This window comes from Mirounga angustirostris, unplaced genomic scaffold (genome assembly GCF_029215605.1).
Source record: "Mirounga angustirostris isolate CCGP_5_RB_7025 unplaced genomic scaffold, mMirAng1.0.hap1 SCAF_8, whole genome shotgun sequence".
Lineage (NCBI taxonomy): Eukaryota > Metazoa > Chordata > Mammalia > Carnivora > Phocidae > Mirounga > Mirounga angustirostris.
In genome coordinates, this window is record NW_026991716.1 from 127,730,846 (window position 1) to 127,750,398 (window position 19,553).

Below are 19,553 nucleotides of genomic sequence, written 5' to 3' on the forward strand. Positions count from 1 at the left end.
AGATGTGTGGATGAAATTGCAGCTCACCAGGCCACCTCACTTCTAAATCTTTCGGCTTCAGGATTGCCTGGGAATCTTTTTCTTTGACAGCTTTTAGCTTTCTAGAATTTATCAGTTCTCTTGACTGAGACTGTTTCGCTTTCTTACTTTTTATTTCATAAGATTTCCAAACGTGTGTGTTTTCCACCAAAATGAAAGAAACCATCCTGGTGTGAGAGGCTTCCCCTCACCCCCCATCTCTGGGGTGAATTCTGGCACCCTCCAGAAGTTTCACTAACACCTTGAGACCTGGGATGGAGTTTGCAAAGCTAGATTTTGCTCATTATTCAGAATGTATCTCTTGTATCAAATAATATTTTTTAAAATCACCCTAAAATAAATGCAGCATTTTTAGGTTATCAAATAGAGCTCACATATGTAAGTATGTTAATATTGAACAGAATTTTATGGTAACCAAAATTCATAACACTCCTTTATTGACACTTCTAGAAATAGCCTCTTTGAGATCTCCAGCGTTGAAATTGCATTTGGTGAAATTGTCAGATTTTGTGTTTTTACATAAAAGTGGTATATATTCCCTAGAATGGAGCTTTCTTTGGGGGGAGGGGTTAGTTTTTGGTCTGATTTAAAATAAAACTACTAAAATAGCAGTTGTCCAGTGCACGAAATGTGTCTTGGCTGTGAGTCTTAGCTTGTACGAGTATTTTTGAAAGTACAGTCAATGTCAGCTTAGGGACCACAGTGAGGGGCACGAATAAGGGAAGAAGAGGTCACTGCAGGATCCAACATATTTTTAAATTATTTCCCTTTACAAAATGATCTTATTTACAAGGACTTGCAGGAAGAAATCATTCACTTAGGAGAATCAGTGTCAGGGGTAAAGAGTCATAATTTTAGAAGCAATGTTTCTTGAAATACCAGACAATAAATTCAGGGTGAGAATCTTCATCATTTGACTACATTCTCCAAGCCCATGCTGGGATTTGAAGGCCAAAGTTTACATAGGCCCTCTAGAATATCATTTCGGAATGGATTCACATGGCAAAGAAGGACTGGTGGGGGACAGGGCTATCCTAAACGGACCCCACTTTATTATAACTGTGTTTTAATGTCTGACTAATAACTCTCCACCGCCAAGACTCGTAACAGAAGTTGAGAAACACCTGAATGTCCATTTAAAGAGCCCATTATAGTGCCTCGGGTTATGATGCAAAGCTAAAAGATTTTGTTACCTACTGTAAAAGCCACTGAAGCAAAAACTTAAGCAGAAGATTGTTTATTAGACAGTTGTAAAAGGGAGTTAAGGATTGAGCTGGGCAATCTTTCCCCTCCCATTATCCCTCTTTGTCTCCTTTTTTATGGCATTTTTCTCCCCATGCAACATTTATAGGTAACATATATGTCATCGTTCCTAATAGAACTCAAGGTCTTACCTTTTACTACTAACCTGTCACTATACTGTCTCGCCCACCAACTGCACCAGCCGCCACCCCCCCCCCCCCCCCCCCCCGCTATTTGGGTCTCGTCTGTCACTGAAGCATCTTTGTGTTTGCAAGGTGGAAGTGTAGCTGCTTCCTTATTACTTTTCAGTGTTGCAGTTTGATTTCTTTCCCCTTTTAAAGGCTATTACACAGAGACCTGCCACCCAGGAGCATAAACATCATCTTCGCCCACGTTGTCTTGAGTAACTTGAATTTCACCTCCCTGGGGAATGTCCTCCTCGTCTTTCATTCAAAGGGACTTGGCTAAAAATGTCAATTTCACTGTTTGAGAATTCTTAAGAGAAAGCATTTGTCCCTAAGTGTACTTGAAGTGGATGTAATTAGCGTTAACAGCATGTTCATATCTTCCTTTGAGAGGATTCTACAAATAAACAATTTGGTCAGTGAGTACTTGTAGTTGGTGAACTTACCATCTCCAAATGGTGCTCCATACAGAACCCCCCAGAAAGGGGTTAGAAATGAGATGCCTTTTTTCATGCAGTGGTTTCACCCTCGTAGATCCCAGCAATAAAAAGAGCAATACCAGACCTTCATGAAGTCTGTTAAATCAGAGAGCTGTAAAAATATCTTGTTACAACAAAGGCAGGCCCGCAGTCCACCTTCATTTAATTGTTTGTTTTGGTGTGTGAATACGAGACTTTATAGTGCAGTTTTTCAGTTTATATAATTTTTCTAAAATAAAATCAAAGGGTCCCAGAAAGAAAGATGGACATTCTATGAACCTTAGTGCATCCCACATGTGTTTAGTCATAATATTGAAAATGTTCTAATCATAAGGTGCTAGTGTTCTGTATCATTGCCTGTTCCCCATGGTTGATAATATATAGTAAACAAACCAAATATTTTCAGATTAAAAGATTCTGAGGCAAACAGCTTTAAAATAGGTTTCTTTATTGCAGGAATTCTTTCAGAGTCTTTACTATGCTAATATGCATTATAAATCTCCACGAGGGGAATAAAACTTATTTCACCAGGGAACCATTCTTTGCTGGGCAAAAACATCATGCTTTCTTCTTACTTTAGAGTGAACTGAAGATGAGATTCAATGGTGTGTACGTGGAGACTTATTTACATACGAGTACTGAGTGTCACTGTACCTCATAGACTCAGATCTTGATGTGTGTGTGTGTGTGTGTGTAAAAGAGAGACAGAGAAAGACACAGAGAGCAGAGAAGGGAGAAAGATGGAAGGTTGGTTGGCCCAGAATCAGGCCACTTGATTGTTTGAACCTACGATGCGTGTAACATTTCTGTTGCGTGGCCGTAATCCATTTGTGCATTTTTGCTTTCCTATTACAACATTAAGTTTGGCTGTTTCACAGTTCTGGAGCCTGACATTTCATAATTATTGGGTGAAGTAGTGAATGCATGAATGAATGCATCAAAGATTCTCTTTTTGTGTGTCTGTTTTCCTGATATCTTCTGAAATGTTTTCAAACGAGGGTTTGTCTTAAGTCCTCGTGGTTGCCACCTGAGGACAATTATTATGAATATTTGCAAGTCTGAGCCCTCATTGTCTATCTCAGGATGTATTACAAGGCAAAAGAATAAGAAAACTCTCTTCCATTTTGTCTTGCTAAAACCTACTAAGTTTTGAATGCAAAACCAATTTTAAGCAGATGAGTAAATATCTGATTGTCCCTTCTGAGCAGTAAAGACATTTATATCTATTATTACTCTATTAGTCTAAAAAAAAAACATTTTCCAAAGCATGTATGAACTGCAGGTATGACATGACACTACATTTTAAAGCTTCTTCTTTCAACTGGGTTATACTTCTGATTTTTCATTAAAATATTTAATAAAACTTTGATGCCTTTAAAACTCGATAAAACTTCTATGATTTTTCAAGTAAAAAAAGTAGGGTTTTATTTATACAGTTATATGATTTTTAACATTTATTTTTTAAACTGTCATTGTATCTTAATGAGCTGGGGGGTTTTTTCCCTTAATAAACTACTTGCAAGAATGCAGGCATACAAGCGTGTGTGTATATACCTGCAAAAGGACATTCACACAGTCAGACTTGTCTTCTGATCAATTTACAACTTGTCTCCTGCTCAGCAGAAATTTTAGCAAGTAGATTAGAGCTAGTGTCTTGAATTGCCATTTCTGAGGAGTCTGAAACTTAATTACATGGGAAGGACACATTTCCTCTGCTTTATAGGAACAACACATCTAGTTATAGTGAGAAACAATCATTTTCTAGACAGGTACAAAGCTCAGATCACTGGCAAATGCTTACAGTGTAATGAAAAACAGAAGAGCAAGATACAAAACTCTATGAAGAAAGATTCCATTATATAATGGGGGCACAGACAAAAATGAAATTCTCCCGAAATGCTAATAAGATCATCAACCGTTGATGGGTTTATGAACAATTTTTAGTATTATTTTTCTTTATACCTTTCTCATATTCCAAATTCCCACAATGAGCCATTGTTACTGAGAAAACAGATGACATGAAAGAAATACTCAACTCTCTCCTTCCCCCACCCCCCACCCCACTTGATTTCACTACAACCTGGCAAAAAAGTCAGTAAGCCTATTATATGTAACCAGAGGCACTTTTGCACTCTGCATGAGGTGGACTCCGGCTAAAATCATTTTAAAAGGATACCAAATATTCTGTAGATGCAAAAGAAGAAAGAGGGAGCTGTAAAGTAGTCTCCATCAATTTGACCCTATTGTGCTTATTTCCTATAAAAGCATATGACTTCATTTTTGCTAAAATATATAATTCATACAGGGCTGTAAAGAAGGAATTGAATTTTTTTTCTGGTATGAGAAAGTTTGTATGGAAAAGAAAATTAAATGGAAGGAATGCTAAATGACAATGATTTTCCGAATGCTAAGATCCAAGCTAGGAGAAGAAAAATTTTCTGAATATCCATCTCCCTGTCCAGATAAAAGTGAACTATAACTGATAAACTGCTGTTGGACTTATGACAGTCCAGTAGTTTACCAAACATTTCTTCTATACATATTCAAATATAAATGTATATATGAATATATATGTGTGTGTGTATGTATTTCCTGTTCAATGCTAATGTCATGGATCTCAACAGCTCTTGTTCACTTTCTCACAGTTGTGGCCAATTAACCATACTTTAACATACTTAGTTTATAAAATTATTCTATTTAACTATGATGATTTTATATTTAGTGTTCTAAGATAGGGCAGCCAGTGAATACACATATATATACATATACATAGAGAGAGACATCTTCAGATTTATTGAAAAATCTCCTACGGCAACCTAGGTGGGAAGATTTTTTTTAAAGCTTTAGAAATAATATATAGGGGCACCTGGGTGGCTCAGTCGGTTAATCGGCTGCCTTCAGCTCAGGTCATGATCCCAGGGTCCTGGGATTGAGCCCCACATCGGGCTCCCTGCTCGGTGGGGAGCCTGCTTCTCCCTCTCCCTCTGCCTACCTCTCTGCCTACTTGTGCTCTCTATCTCGCTGTCAAATAATAAATAAAATCTTAAAAAAAAAAAAAAAAGAATGGCTGTCTTTAAAAAAAAAAAGAAATAATATATAAAATGCCTTTTAAAGACATTCATGTTAAGGGCAGTGCAGTTGTGATGGGAGGGAATGATTTCCTTTTTTTTTAATTTTTTTATTAAAATATAATGTATTATTTGTCAGCGCTCACCATAGTACTTCCATTTTTAAAAAGAAAAGACATTAAGCTTTCCCCTTGCTGACTCTGCCTCTTCCTTCTCCCAAATACTTAATATCATGACATGCATTCAGCACAGGCTAAGGGGACCCTTGCCACTGCCCATCGGATAGGTGTCGTGCCGTCAATTTTTTTTAGATGGTGTCATGGAGATTCCAGCTATAGTAGGCACATTAGATCCTTATTGCCAGAGCAGGATTGGTTCATCTAGTTTGCTTTTAAGTTTAGGTGTAAATGACCTCAGTATTATACTGCCATAGAATCCCCTAAGATCCACCTTTGGCTGTTGAATGAATATTTGGTGTCTCTCCTGTTGCTGAAAAATAATCAGGGTGATCTCATCCTAAAAACACAAGCTTAGAATAAGAATAAAAAGAGATTCCCCACTATCTCCAATGTGCTCGGTATCACAAATCTTTGTCGGCAGTCTAAATCCTTATGTCAGGTGTAGCCAGGGGGCTTCCGGGGTTGTGAATTACATATTTTTTTTCAAGATGTTGACTAAAGCTGGAAATGCTATTACAAAACTTATTTTGGAGCAGATTGATTTTCATTTACAACTTTTCAAAGATGAAAGAATATTGGTCAGGTGAATGTAAGCATGCAGGGAAAATTCCTTTCTACCCAAGCCTGCTTGCGGGTTCTTTCAGATGGCTTCTTGGGTTATATAAATTTAGTTTGAGGTCATTATATGCATAATTTGTTACTAAGTAAAGTAGTTTGTCAGGTTACGAGACATTAATCTTCCAATAGGTCTTTAATTAGGACAGATGCACTAAATAATTCATAGCAAGACTTGGCCTGGAAACATTTATAATACTCAATTATACCATTTTACAGGCAATGGCAAATTGTTTTTGTGTAGTCTGGAAATTGTGGGACTTAATTAATTACCTTCAGTGTTTTAGACATCTGCTCTGCATCTTTAAATGCATTAAATTGGCAACTCATGAAATGGCTAAAAATAGTGTTCAAATTCCCCAGATGGTAAAGGGTGAAGATCAACCATGACAGGGAAAAAAAAAAAAAAGGCCACTGTGTGGTGTGCAGGAAATATGAAACCAAATTACATATCCAGCAACATTTGACTTAGAAGACTCTCGAGTGTATGACAATTGTTTTTGAAAGAATGAGAAATTTACATGATTTTTAAAAGCTTTTAACTTACATTTCTTCTTGGTTTCCTAAGATGGGCTGTAGTAAACAAATCAGGAAACCAGGCGGTTGTAATGGTGGAAAACACATACCAGTCAATGCCGTGTAAACACCTCTGAGGGAAATCTATTTCTGCACAAATAACTTTGTCCCTATAAGTTGTATCAAAGGCGTGACAAAAAAAATAAGTACTTTGGAAGTATTTGCAGAGACATTTTCATGTCCTAGATCTTAAAATGATGGAAAGGGGAATTAAGAGCTTATTCCATTTGTAATTAGATCACAGAAAACAGATGGTGATGGCTTTGCACTGAGTAGGAGGATGTGACCATTTAAGTAAACAAAAGAAAAAGGAATGTTCATTTCATTTTTCTTCCTAGACATTTCTCCAAGAAAAATGTCGTGCTTGATCGTCTTGCTTAAGAATAATATGTAAGTCGATTACAGAGGAAATAAGCACATTCTGAAGGCTCTAAGTGGGGGATGAATTTGCAGATTCAGGGGTCCCCTCTTATGCTGGTAGTTAGACCCAGCACAGAGCAGCCTCTGTCTCTTGGAGCCCAGGTTCCTGCAGCTTTGTAACAGGGCATTTCTCCTGAGGCTGTGTGGTTTCTCCAGAGTTGTTGCGAGATGTTTGGTTCCTACGGACACACACCCAAGTCCTGCTCCCAGCAGCAGAGGTTAGGTTGGAGGCAGATGCGTTTCCCACTTGAGTAGCTCCTGAATAGATGAGGAGAGTGGGGTTGGCTAGCAACATGGTCAGTGGGTGGACAGAGCTTGGTCACCAAATCACTCAGAGAGAATCTAGACGAGCACTATCCGGAAGAAATACAGTGCAAGCCACATATGTGATTTAAAATTTTCTAGGAACCACATTTTAAAAAATAAAAAAGGAAAAGATACAATTAACTTCAATAATATATGTTTGATGCAGTATAACCAAATTATTGTAATTTCTACTTATAATCAGTGTTAAGAATTATGATGTGATATTTAACATTTTAAAAAAATGTATTCTAAGTCTTAAATTCAGTGTACATTTTACAACACATCTCAACTCAGATGAGCCACCTTTCAAGTGCCCAGTGGCCCATCGTGGCTAGTGACCACCAAGTTGGACCATGCTGCTCTACATTGCGAGCAAGGACAACAAGCTACATCCCCAACCATGGCGGTATTAGCGAGGTAACATGTACAAAGACCCCAGGGCATGTGGTGATCCCAGTGCCTGGAAGAAACAAACCAGGTGCCCATTATAAATGCCGGAAGAATCCTACTCACCTGACAAGCACCAGCTTAGTATTCTGAGAGGGCCTTCCCTTATTTTCATCCACCCCTAAGACGGAAAGTTGAACCACTTTACTTTCCCTGCTTCCCTTTGGTATTTATAATTTTTTGTGCTATTACTGTGATGTTGTTGTTGTTGTTGTTGTTATTATTATTATTATTATTATTATTATTATTTACGATTTTCCCTATTGCAAACTCTAAAGTTCTTGAGGACAGGGTCAGCACCTTATTCATGTTGATTTCCTGACACCAGAGATGTGTTCCATAAATATTTGTCAACTTGAATGGAAGAATGCAATCTGCAATTCAGATGAGGACCAGTGACCAGAGCATACATATCAAGGCAGGTGGAAGTGAGAAGTGAGGGAGAACAGAAGAGACTGGTAAAATGGAGAGTGGGGAGGAAGGAGAGGAGAGCAGAGACAGGGGGAGACAGACCAGGGATGGAGAGGCAGAAAGAGTGGGAGAAATAAAGGCAGCTTTGAAGGAAGAAGCTCATCCAGCCGTACACACCAGTTTTGCCCACCTTCTCACCAGTGGATCGTTCTGTTTTGCAGGGCGAAGTCCACTTTTGTAAGCCAGAGACGGTATGGTTTGGGAATGGAGCAGCAGTGAAAATATTTGCATGTATGATTGTGTGGCAGACAGTGTGTGGTTTCTAAAGGGAACATGTGACTCTGTTGTTCTGCTATAATTATTTGCTTTTTTTTTAAAGATTTTATTTATTTATTTGACAGAGAGAGACCCAGCGAGAGAGGGAACCCAAGCAGGGGGAGTGGGAGAGGGAGAAGCAGGCTCCCAGCTGATCAGGGAGCCCGATGCGGGGCTCGATCCCCATGACCTGAGCCGAAGGCAGACGCTTAACCGACTGAGCCACCCAGGCGCCCCAATTATTTGCTTTATTAGAAAAAAAACCCAACAACTCTGTGATGCTATGGATGGGTTTGCCTTAGACCAAGTTACCGTTAATACAAACCTAATCTAAACATTTTTGACTGTGTTCAATTAAGGTAATTTAATTAGAAGGCTGTTTTTTGACAGAATCAATAGGTTTGGGTTTGGGGGGAGTTTTTGTTTTTGTATTGTTTCTTTCACAGGGGAAAATCATGTAAAAATAAGTATTTTGGAGTTATGTATGTCTTTAAAAGTAGCACCTTTTAGAATTAGTAATATCAAAAGGAACATATTCAGGCTTAAGAAGGCCACTGTAAAGGGAACTGTATAAACTAGCCACTGCAGCTGTCTGGGCTTGTCATTATTATACTACTCTTGGAGGCTCATTTCCCCACTAAAAATAAAAAACTGGACAAGATCAATATCTAGAATGCAACTGGCTTATTTTGTTTTGTTTTTTTAAGATGAGCCAATAGGAACTCAAAAGAAATGCAGGAAGGAGAGAAGAAAAAGCTGAGAGAAGTTCGGAATTTTATTTCTCCTTCCATTTTGCTTTCAGAACAGCAAAATTAACAGCAATAGTAGTTTGTTCACCAAGAAGAGCTTACTGCTTACCTGTAGTGCTGGGACCCTGGGCACTTCACCTTTCCCACAGAGACAGTGGAGATTCGGTTTTCATGAATTAATTTACTCTAAAGGGAAATTTCTGTTCCTCACATCCTCTGGGCTTTTCCATTAGGATGATTTTTGCTGGAGTGCCCCCCCGCTCCGCTCCACGGCCCCACCTTTTGTCCTGTTGGGAAGATCCAGAGCGCAGCATTATCAAGAAAAAATGTACTTGATCACATCATTTAAAACTGTTCATTGGTTGTAGATTCTCTTAGACTTTTCTCTCCCACTGTAATCCTTTCAAGCTCTGAATCTTATTTTCATGAAGCCAACCAGTTGTCTCTAATACAGTGAATTAGATCTGTAACTATTTTTCTTTAAAGTACTTAGAAAAAAAGTAATTAGAGAAAGGGAAATTTAGCCCTCAGAAAAATAAAAATATGTATAAGTAAAGTTATTCGTGGTAAAAATTCTTTTTAAGTTTTATTTATTTAAGTAATCTCTACACCCAACATGGGGCTTGAACTCACCACCCTGAGATCAAGAGTCGCATGCTCTTCCATCTGAGTCAGCCAGGCACCCCAGTAAAGTTATTTTAACTCTAACAGAGATAAAATGCCCCTAATTAAGAAAAGAAAGGACGAATAGTCTTACCTACTGAGAATGATCATGAGCTGTTTTCCAGTATGTACTTTCCTTCTGGTGAATGGTAATAACCAATGCTTATTGGGAATGTACTATGTGCCAGGCACTGTTGTAAGTGCTTTACCTGAATTAACTACAGTTGACCCTTGAACAATGCAGGCATTAGGGGCACTGACCTGCCCCCCGACAAAGTAAAAACTCCACATATAACAGTTGACCCCCCAAAAAACTTAAATAATAGCCTACTGTTGACCAGAAGCCTTCCAGATAACATGAACAGTTAATTAACCCATATTTTGTATATGTATTATATGCTCTATTCTTACAATACACTAAGCTAGAGAAAAGAAAATGTTACTGAGGAAGCAATAAGGAAGAGAAAATATATTAACAGTATTGTATTTATGGATACTGCAAGTTTTGTTATCTGCTTATATGATGAATTGTCTGTTTGTCAGTACATGTCCCCTGGCATGCACAAAGCTTGGTGGCACTGTGTTCAGGCCACCATCATGAGGGCTAAATGGTGACAATAAATGGATGGGTCAATACAACCGGATGCCATATTGAAAAAAACTAATTCAAAATGGAATTCTGCTTCCTAAACAAGTCCCATAGCTCCTTGAAGACTGAAAGTATGTCCATTTTTTTTCTTCTCCTTTATGTTTTTCTTTAATAAACTTGAGGACCAGATACAGTACCTTGCACAAGTAAGTAATCAATAAGTGTTTGGCAGGATGAACTGACCTTTGCCTTAGTAGCATTATTTTTAATAATTGTACCCTTAAATATGATTAAAATTGGCTATACACTGAAAGCCTAGGTGAATGAATACATACATATGTGGTATCTATTTTCATTTAATATGTTGTTAGATGATTTTTCAATAGTCTAGAATTATAGACATAGATAGATATAGATATAGATACTAATTGTAATATGACTTTCATACAAAGAGGTTAAGGAATAACCCAAGACAAAGAAATAAAATTGTTTTAAAATATCCATATGACGGGGCACATGGGTGGCTGGTTAAGTGTCTGCCTTCAGCTCAGGACATGATCTCAGGGTCCTGGGATCGAGCCCCGCATTGGGCTCTCTGCTCAGTGGGAAGCCTGCTTCTCCCTCTCCCACTTCCCCTGCTTGTGTTCGCTCTCTTGCTGTGTCTCTCTCTGTCAAATAAATAAATCTTTAAAAAAGAAAAATATCCATATGAGGTAGGAAGGTTTTCCATGTATATATTATACTAATACTGATGGCACTTATTAGTTACATAATGAATTATTCATTAAAAGTAAAATGTTTTCTTTTAAATCGTTTTAATTTTCAAACGAGAAATTTTGAAGTACATGACTAAAATAATGACTAGCTACTTAATTTGGCTTACTTTCTCTGTAATTACAAAGTCAATACTTTCTTATATCAGATTTATCTTTACTTCTTCATTACTTGAACTAGCTACAATAGTTTCCACACAGAGTCTTTTCACATCTCTATACCTTCTGGAAAGTTAGAAAGTATTTTACGATGTGTCACCTATGTTATTTCAAAAACCCAAAATTAGTGGTCGGCTTATAAATAGGAAAAGAGAGAAGCCAGTGAGGGAATTGTTTTCTATCTCATGCCTCTTGAGAACACATCATCAAAAGTTACTGCATTTTAAAACAATGAACCACATATATGGTGGAAATCTATCTCAGCTCCTGTCTGCTATTAGTGAACACGATATTATGCTTATTTAACTGCTCAAAAACTTCGGACAACGCCAAGCAAGAGTAGAAACTTTTTTCCTAGGGTGGGAGAAATTGCCTTCTGATTTGCTCTACTTATCCTAATCATGGCTTCCTACTTTAGTCATTAGCCAAATATTACGTATCTGGCTCTTAAGGTCTTTATCCATTTCATATTAGATCTTAGATTTCTTCATCCCATTATTGATCTAAAATGTCTCTCGCTCTCTTGGGTAAAGGAGGAACATGCCCATGTGTTACATCAGATAATTCCTATTATTGAAAAGCTGTGTTCAATCTAAAATGACCTTTTCTTGTATTTATTTTCAGGCTAGCTTTACAGCCCACATTAAATTGAAGCTTTTGTGCGAGGACTGAAAAGTATGTTGTTGTGTGGGGAATGGCACTCTCGGGGTGTTTGCTCAGGAAAGCCCGCTATCCAGACAGCCGGCGGTGTGATCTGGGCATTTGGCTCGGTGTTCAGTGCTGCTTGTTGCTAAGTCAGCAGCAAAGGGAAGGCATTATGTCTTAATTTGGACCATAAAGAGCGACACACAAGTGATCAGGCTAAAAAAAAGTTCATTTGTGAAGGGGGGCTCTGTGCATTCATAATCGGAACTCACAACATTAGCATTTTTAAAGATGTTGGACAAGAACTTTTGGGGGGTGGGAGGAGTCAGCAGGAACATCTGGACTTTTCCCAAAAATAAATTTGATAATATTCAGCATTTGGTTTTGCTTTAACTTCAGTGATCCTTTATGATTGTACGTGTTTGTAATGACAGATTCATACTGTCTGTGGGATTTGAGCAAGACTTAGAAAAAGGGAGGATTAGTATGTTAAGCTGTGTTGAGAGTTTTCTGGGAGGGCCCACGTCACCTCACTCTGAGAAAATGCCCCAATGATAAGAGATTAACTTTCTTAATTGTGGCCTATTTCCCTCGCTGTTACTCTTTTCTTAACCATCTATTTATTGTTCATTGTTCATACCTATTTAAAGATGTATTTGCATTTGGAAGTTAACTTTTAAAACCTCTTTATTTAGAGTAATAATAGGAAATAATAATTTTTAAATTCCCCTATGGCTAGAAAATGAATTTCTCAAATTTTGCCACTACTTTCATGCTTGTCAGATTTATTCTGGTTTAAGTTACATGCGCTATTTTCCCCCCAAAACCAACATCATTTGAGAAGTATGAGTTATGTGATGAGAATGCCAGGTTTTACTAAGCCCAGCTGAATTCTAGTTACTGAAAATAGCACCGATCAGAGCATTGGCCTAGTAGTGGCCCCACTTAACTTACTGGCTGTGAGTGAAGACCTTCTTTACACTCCCAAACATCTGTTCTACACATTCAAGTTCAGCCTTCCCAGAAGCATGAAGCAGCTATATTGATTTTTTTTTTTCCTTTCAACTTTCTCATCTTTCCCGTCTTTCATTCCCTTGTCATTTGGGTCTTCGAAACCTTAGAACACTACAAGGGGGAAACAGGGCCACGTTCCTGGGTGTTCCACCTGTTTGGTCACCCCACCCCTGGCCTCACCCTTAGAAGGGCCCCACACTTGGTTGAATGCTCAGCGGTTGCCATCTTGAAATCCTAGGTAACTTTTGAACAAGGAGCCCCACAAATTCTGAAGTGGTCCTGGGAGGAGAGAAGAGGTAGAGCTGAGAAGGTCCTAAGTCCTTCAGAGTCCCTCAAACCAGCATTGTGTTTCAGTTTCGAGGGGCTCGTCACTAACCTCTAGGGCACTGGTTCCAGAAATATGCCAGTGAATATTTATGTGAGAAGCGCTGCAAATGGCTAGACTCAGACAACTGATCAGAATCGCTGGGGATGGGACCAGGAATCTGTATTTTCATAGACTTCCTGAGAGTGTCAGCTCACTAAGGGCTCCCAATCGCTGATGAAACACACCTCTAATGTGACACACATCTTTCTGTTACTCCATATTGACTGATTCAATACCAAAGGAAAGGGAACAAAAGAAAATAAATTCTATTACCTTCGGTATAATGTATGATACACTGTCCGAGCACAAAAATACTGGTTTGTACTGAAGAAAGCGCTCTCTCTGTTTGACTTGGTGGAGGATAGTGATGTCTTCATTTGGGGCCAGGCTACTTCAAACCACTTTTTTTGAGAGTTTTTATTGTCATTGATTTCTGCTACCACTGTTAGAAGATGGAATGTTTGTGGTAAGCAATTATGAGTGATCAAGCAGCTGTTTCAAGCAAACACTGCCCCTGTCAGTGATTTTGTAAAGATCAATTACAATGATAAGGATCATTGTATTAAAGTCAGCTGACCTAGCCATCAATCACTGTTTGGACTAGAGCTTTGGCAGACACTGGAGTTTAGTGGTTAAAGAGTCTGCATTTTGGAGACAGTCTCTGGTTGAATCCAGACCCATCTCTTAATGGACCTGGGACAATTCTTTTTTTTTTTTTTTAATTATGTTATGTTCATCACCATACATTACATCATTAGTTTTTGATGTAGTGTTCCATGATTCATTGTTTGCGTATAACACCCAGTGCTCCCTGCAGTACGTCCGGGGCAATTCTTTTATATTTTTTTCCTCCAAGTGTTAGTTTTTTGTTTTGTTTGTTTGTTTGTTTGTTTGTTTTTATTCATTAATAAGGATAGTAATAGGGGGCGCCTGGGTGGCTCAGTCGGTTAAGCATCTGCCTTCGGCTCAGGTCATGATCCCAGGGTCCTGGGATCGAGCCCTGCATCAGGCTCTCTGCTCAGGGGAAAGCCTGCTTCTCCCTCTCCCATTCCCCCTTCTTGTGTGCTCTCTCCCTTTCTCTCTCTCTTTGTCAAATAAATAAATCTTTTTAAAAATAAGGAGAATAATAGACTCTACTTTATAGAGTTATTATGAGGATTAAGTAAGATAGTCCAAGTAAAAGTCCCAGCACAGTGCCTGGCACATAGTCTGAGCTTAATGGTATCATTATTTTTGAACTATCAAGAAAAACTTAAAAATTAAGATTCATGAAAACGAAAGAACTAAAACCAAACTGAAACCCTATAATCAAATTTCAAGTGTAATAGATGGTCCTTGTATATTTTGCTATAACTGTGTACCTGATGAACTCATTAATTCAACTTGACAAATAGAGACCAACTCCAACTTAGCAGGCACACTAGCCTGAAGGTACAGATGGTTATATTTAGGAAAGACAGAAATACAGTGTCAAAATAGGTTTGGCATATTTGTTTTAGTAAGTGTGATGATTCATTTTATGTACCAACTTGTCTTGGCTATGGTGCCCAGTTGTTTGGTCAAATACCAGTCTAGATGTTTTAGTTGTGATTAACATCCAAATCAACAGACTTTGAGAAAAGCAGATTATCCTGCATAATATGGGTGGGCCTCATCTGATCAGTTTAAGGACTTAAGAAAAACTCCAGACTGCCTTTGGGACTCAAGATTGCAAAATTAACTCTTCTTTAGTCTCCTGCCTGCCAGCCTGCCCTACAAACTTCAGAGTCGTCACCTCCTACAATAGCATAAGTCAATTCCTTAAAATAAATCTCTATCTATCCCTGACTCATACAAAGTGTAGTTGATTTTTACTTTTTTTTTTTTTTTAAATCACAGTACTGGTGAAACACAAATGGAAAATTTAGCTCACAAAACTAAATCTTTTGGAATGAGATTATTTTAAGGAAGGGCTTGGGTATTGAATCTTTACTGTGACATCAGATGAAGGCATTTTCCTGCAATGGTTTAAAGAGTTGCGGATCAACAAGGATATGTACAGCCCTTACCTCTGTTTAAAATTGGGACTCTTTATCAACCACTGTTTAGTGCTTACCCCACACGTATTTCTCTGCTCTGTGCTTTGCTGAAGAAGCTGTGAAATTCACAACCACTTCTAGGCAAGAATACAGAATTTTGCCTTCCTATGAAATGGCTCGGTTAGGGTAATTATTTATCTGAACAGGCTGATGCCTCGAGCTTAGTGCCTTTGGATTCCTGGGAGACCAGAGATGGGCATGATTGACAGATAGCTGAAACTCTGTCATCTGGGTAAAAACCTGCTGGTAATGAAGCATTCATACTCAGACCTCACCTTTCTGGACCTGCCAGGCTGCATTTGCTGGCTGCAACTCTGGAAGCTTTTCCATGGGAAAATGATGTTTCAAAGGTGCCAATTACAGCACATATGTATTTCACCTGGAGAATTTCAATTGGCAAAGATAATATCATGGGTTGCCCTTAGAGTTTTGACGGGAGGTTCATTTGTACTAAGAGATCGGATCCAAATGCAGTTATTAGCAGAGGCTTTGGAACATAGTGCATGAAAAGCAATAGGGAATTGTTTCTTTAAAAGCATGTCCTGAAAGACCATTTACCAGCTAGCTCTCAGCTCATGTTTAAAGAACAATGGTGTGCGTAGCCACCCAGCCCAGGGGAGAGTCACAGTGCCTTAGAAGTGGCAGGGGTGAGGATCAAAGAACAGGGTCCCAGGGCTGTCAGAGGGCGGTGTCCCTGTTGAGGAGTGACTCTACCACTCTTTGCCAGTCCATAGGCGTGAGTTTATTTTTGTACAGTGGGTGAGGGTGGGGGGCGCCGTACCCTTCTAGCTCCTTCAAGGGCCTTGTTGACCTTGCTATTTTGGGTACAATTCCTGTCATCCCTGTCGCAGAGTTGTGTCCCCAATAAACATGTGTCTTGAGGTGCAAAAAATAAATAATTGTGTACAAATAAGCATGTTCTCCTAGAAACCAACTGGATTTGACTCCTCAGTGGAACATTGTATGTAAATATAAGTTAGCCTGTTCTAACCCATGATGCTGGTGCCTAGAAGTGGTTTCTTTCATTCTGCACAACATAGAAATTGATGGGAAGGAAAGCTGAACCATCTCTCACCCCAGGCTTTATCAAGCCTCCCCTTCCCACCATCTCCCCCTGCTTCCTCTTAGGGCAGCTCTTAGGCCAAATTATGAGGTAACGTGAGTCATGTAAGGAATGCTGATAGAAAGTCGTCTGTGGGCTCAGTGGTTTTCATGGGTGATTTTATTTAATCTCCACAAAAATCGTGTTAAGCATGGGATTGAGGAGGAAGCATTTCTATTTCCTTCTCTGGAAGGAACGGAGATTCTGAGACATCGAGTAACCGGTCATGGGTCATGGAGAGAGGTAAAGCTCCAACGCCTTTGCCTCTTTCCATGTATATACATACACCTTTTCCCCTCCTGCAAGTCCAAGTGCCTTTCTCTGTGTGTGTGTGTGTGTCCCTGTGTCTCTCTTTGTCTGTCTCTACATCTCTCTCTGTCTCCCTCGCTCTCTCTGTCTGTCGGTCTCTCTCTCTTGCATGCACACACACCCCACCCCGTTCTATACTGTTGCACTGGGTGAAAACATCTGATAAACTCACTCACACTCAATTGGTAGAGGCTTAATATACTGGGCCTTCCCTGAACATTTTAATATAAAAGGTCAGAAAGAGGATGAAGCTTAGTTGAAAGAATTGCTTTGTAAATGGATTTTCGAAATCTGTAGAGAATGTGGCTTTGGGCTGGAGGCTTGCTCTGAACGCCTCAGATAATCCCACTTAGGAGCCCTGCTACCTCCACTAGGCTCCTGCGGGGTTAACCTGTGGCTCCTCCCCTGCCTGCTGCCTGGGGCCTCTCTCCTTAGCATCTCTTCCCTGCTGCTCACACTTGACATCTTGCTTAGTACTTTCCATCAAACTACCAGTGAAACAGGTTCCTTTTTGAAGGCAGTTCTAAAGGAGGAATCAAAACGTTGGTCAGATTCTTTGCATAATTGTCTTAGATTTCTGATTTTAAAATAACCCTTAACTTCACATCCTTCTCATTGTTGAAGCCTTCTTCCCTTGGTAAGTGTGTTAATCTGGAGGCACTAGTCCCGGGCACTAGGCTGGATTTATGCTCCCTTTTGACAAGGTTTTAGATGAACCGAGACAGACATCCACCTGCCATAGCAAATAGGATGATAAGCACCCTCTTCCATATGGATGATCCAATTCTACGATCACAACCCAGAAGTGGCCATAGCAAGTAACAGGACCCGCTGGTTAGTTATTTTCAAAAATGACAGCTCAGTAGCAATTACGGGAAAACCAAGATCTTTGTTTTGGGGAGAGACTCTGGGCATTCAAAGGGAAAGTGATAAGAAGCAACCCAACAGGGCAAGACTTTTCATTATCTAGGGGTAACATTGGCAACTACGTCATCCCGATAGGTTCATGTCGATGCCACCCCACTCAAAATTAAGCTTTCTCCTAGGCCCCCAGCAGGTTCCCTGTGGCCCGCTCTTCAGTGGCCTTGTCACATCCTGCCTGGGGGACAGGATACCGCATCCTGGAGCATCAGCATCCAGAGTCATGCCTTATCTGTCATCTCACAGTGCACCTCCACACAGAAGCCCCAGCTCTCTATTTTCATAGCAAAATGTCAGCCTGACTCCCACTTGTCAGAGACCTAAACCACCTCAGTTCTTTTCCTACAACACGCAGTAGCTGCTGGCTGTGCTCTGCATCTCAATTTCGCAACGTCTGCTCCCATCAAATGCTGGCAGAGAGAGGCAGCCCCAGGGTACTGCCAAAATATCAGCTCCCCAGGATTTCTCAGTTTCATCGAGTTGGACCACTAGAAAGGTACATATTCGGAATGTGTAACTCCAGCTTCCCGCAGCAATGTCTTCACAGAGCTACGAATTTAACAGGATGCCCATGGCTTTGGTCCAGGGTCAATATGAGAAATGAGCTCATGAATTCAGTACTCTGGTCAGTGCCCCACTAGGGACACCTGGGAGAGTCCTCTTAGTGAGATGCTCAGCTGAGAGGGTGTTTCTTCTGATGAAAGGGTCTGCTTCTCTTTATAAGGTAGTGCATTATATTTCCCTTTCTGCCTGGGCTGCCACAAGCCCAGGGCTAAATCGTCTTCCCAATTGCAGTGGTTTTCTTTTACTTAAGCTTGGGGTAAAATTGTTCCCATTCTCTATCCCTCTCATTACTCAGCACTTTCCTGGACATGGAGCCAGACATTATAGTGTTTATTCTCACCACCACACCTGAACGAAGAGGGAGATGAAGGGATTTGCCCCCGTCAACAGAATCCCATTGGGAACTTTGATAGTTGCAAACAACAAACAAGGGAATGGAAAAATAGTAGTGAGTAGTCACAGTACGTGCTCTGAGTCCCAGGACAATCTTTCTGAGGCGGTGGTGATCGTTGTATGTCACTGCCAAAACCACGTGTTGTGTTGATATGATGCTTATTCAGCAAACCAGACCCTCTAATGTCTGCTAAGCCGTCATTGTGGACCTGCCAGTGTGAGGGCCAAGAAAAATGTTTAAAATAAAAACTTGCCATAGAATTTAAACATCCACATTAAAATATACAGATCTTGCACATATATATATACATATATATATATATGTTTTGCCCTATTATTAGGAAGCAAAATTTAGAAGATAAGTAATTATAATTTAAGTAATTTGTTTAATACAGTGCCTAAAATTACTGTCAGATAAACATTTCCTGAAAAGATCAAAATATATGGTTATTTTACATTTTCCCATTTGGATCTCTTTCAATTTCTGCAGTTTATTAGCTTGGTTCAGTGTCTTTGAGCATTAGTCAACATTTAAAATGTAGGTTTTTATGATTCTGGGGGAAGCAATTGCTTCCAAGGGAGAAAACATTCTGTAAATTACATGTAAATGTTTTTACTTGGATGAGTTCTTTTGCATCTGTGCAGAGGATCATTTTAATTTGCACAAGAATGAAGGTTTTCCGTGATTGAATGTAGTATGCATGCTTGTGTATCTAATTTCCACTTAATTTATACAGGAATCTAGCAGACACAAGGGGCATTTTGTTATAATGTAAGTGCTACTTAAAAATAAAATAAAATTACAATAAAAAGCTAAGGGTTAGTGTGCCATTTCTAGTTTTATTTCAGAGCTGCCCCTCAGAGTAGATTGGAGCAGATTTGAGTCATGTAATTTGGCATTATGATGGTCTAAAGATCCAGGCCATAAAGACTTCATCCCAGGAA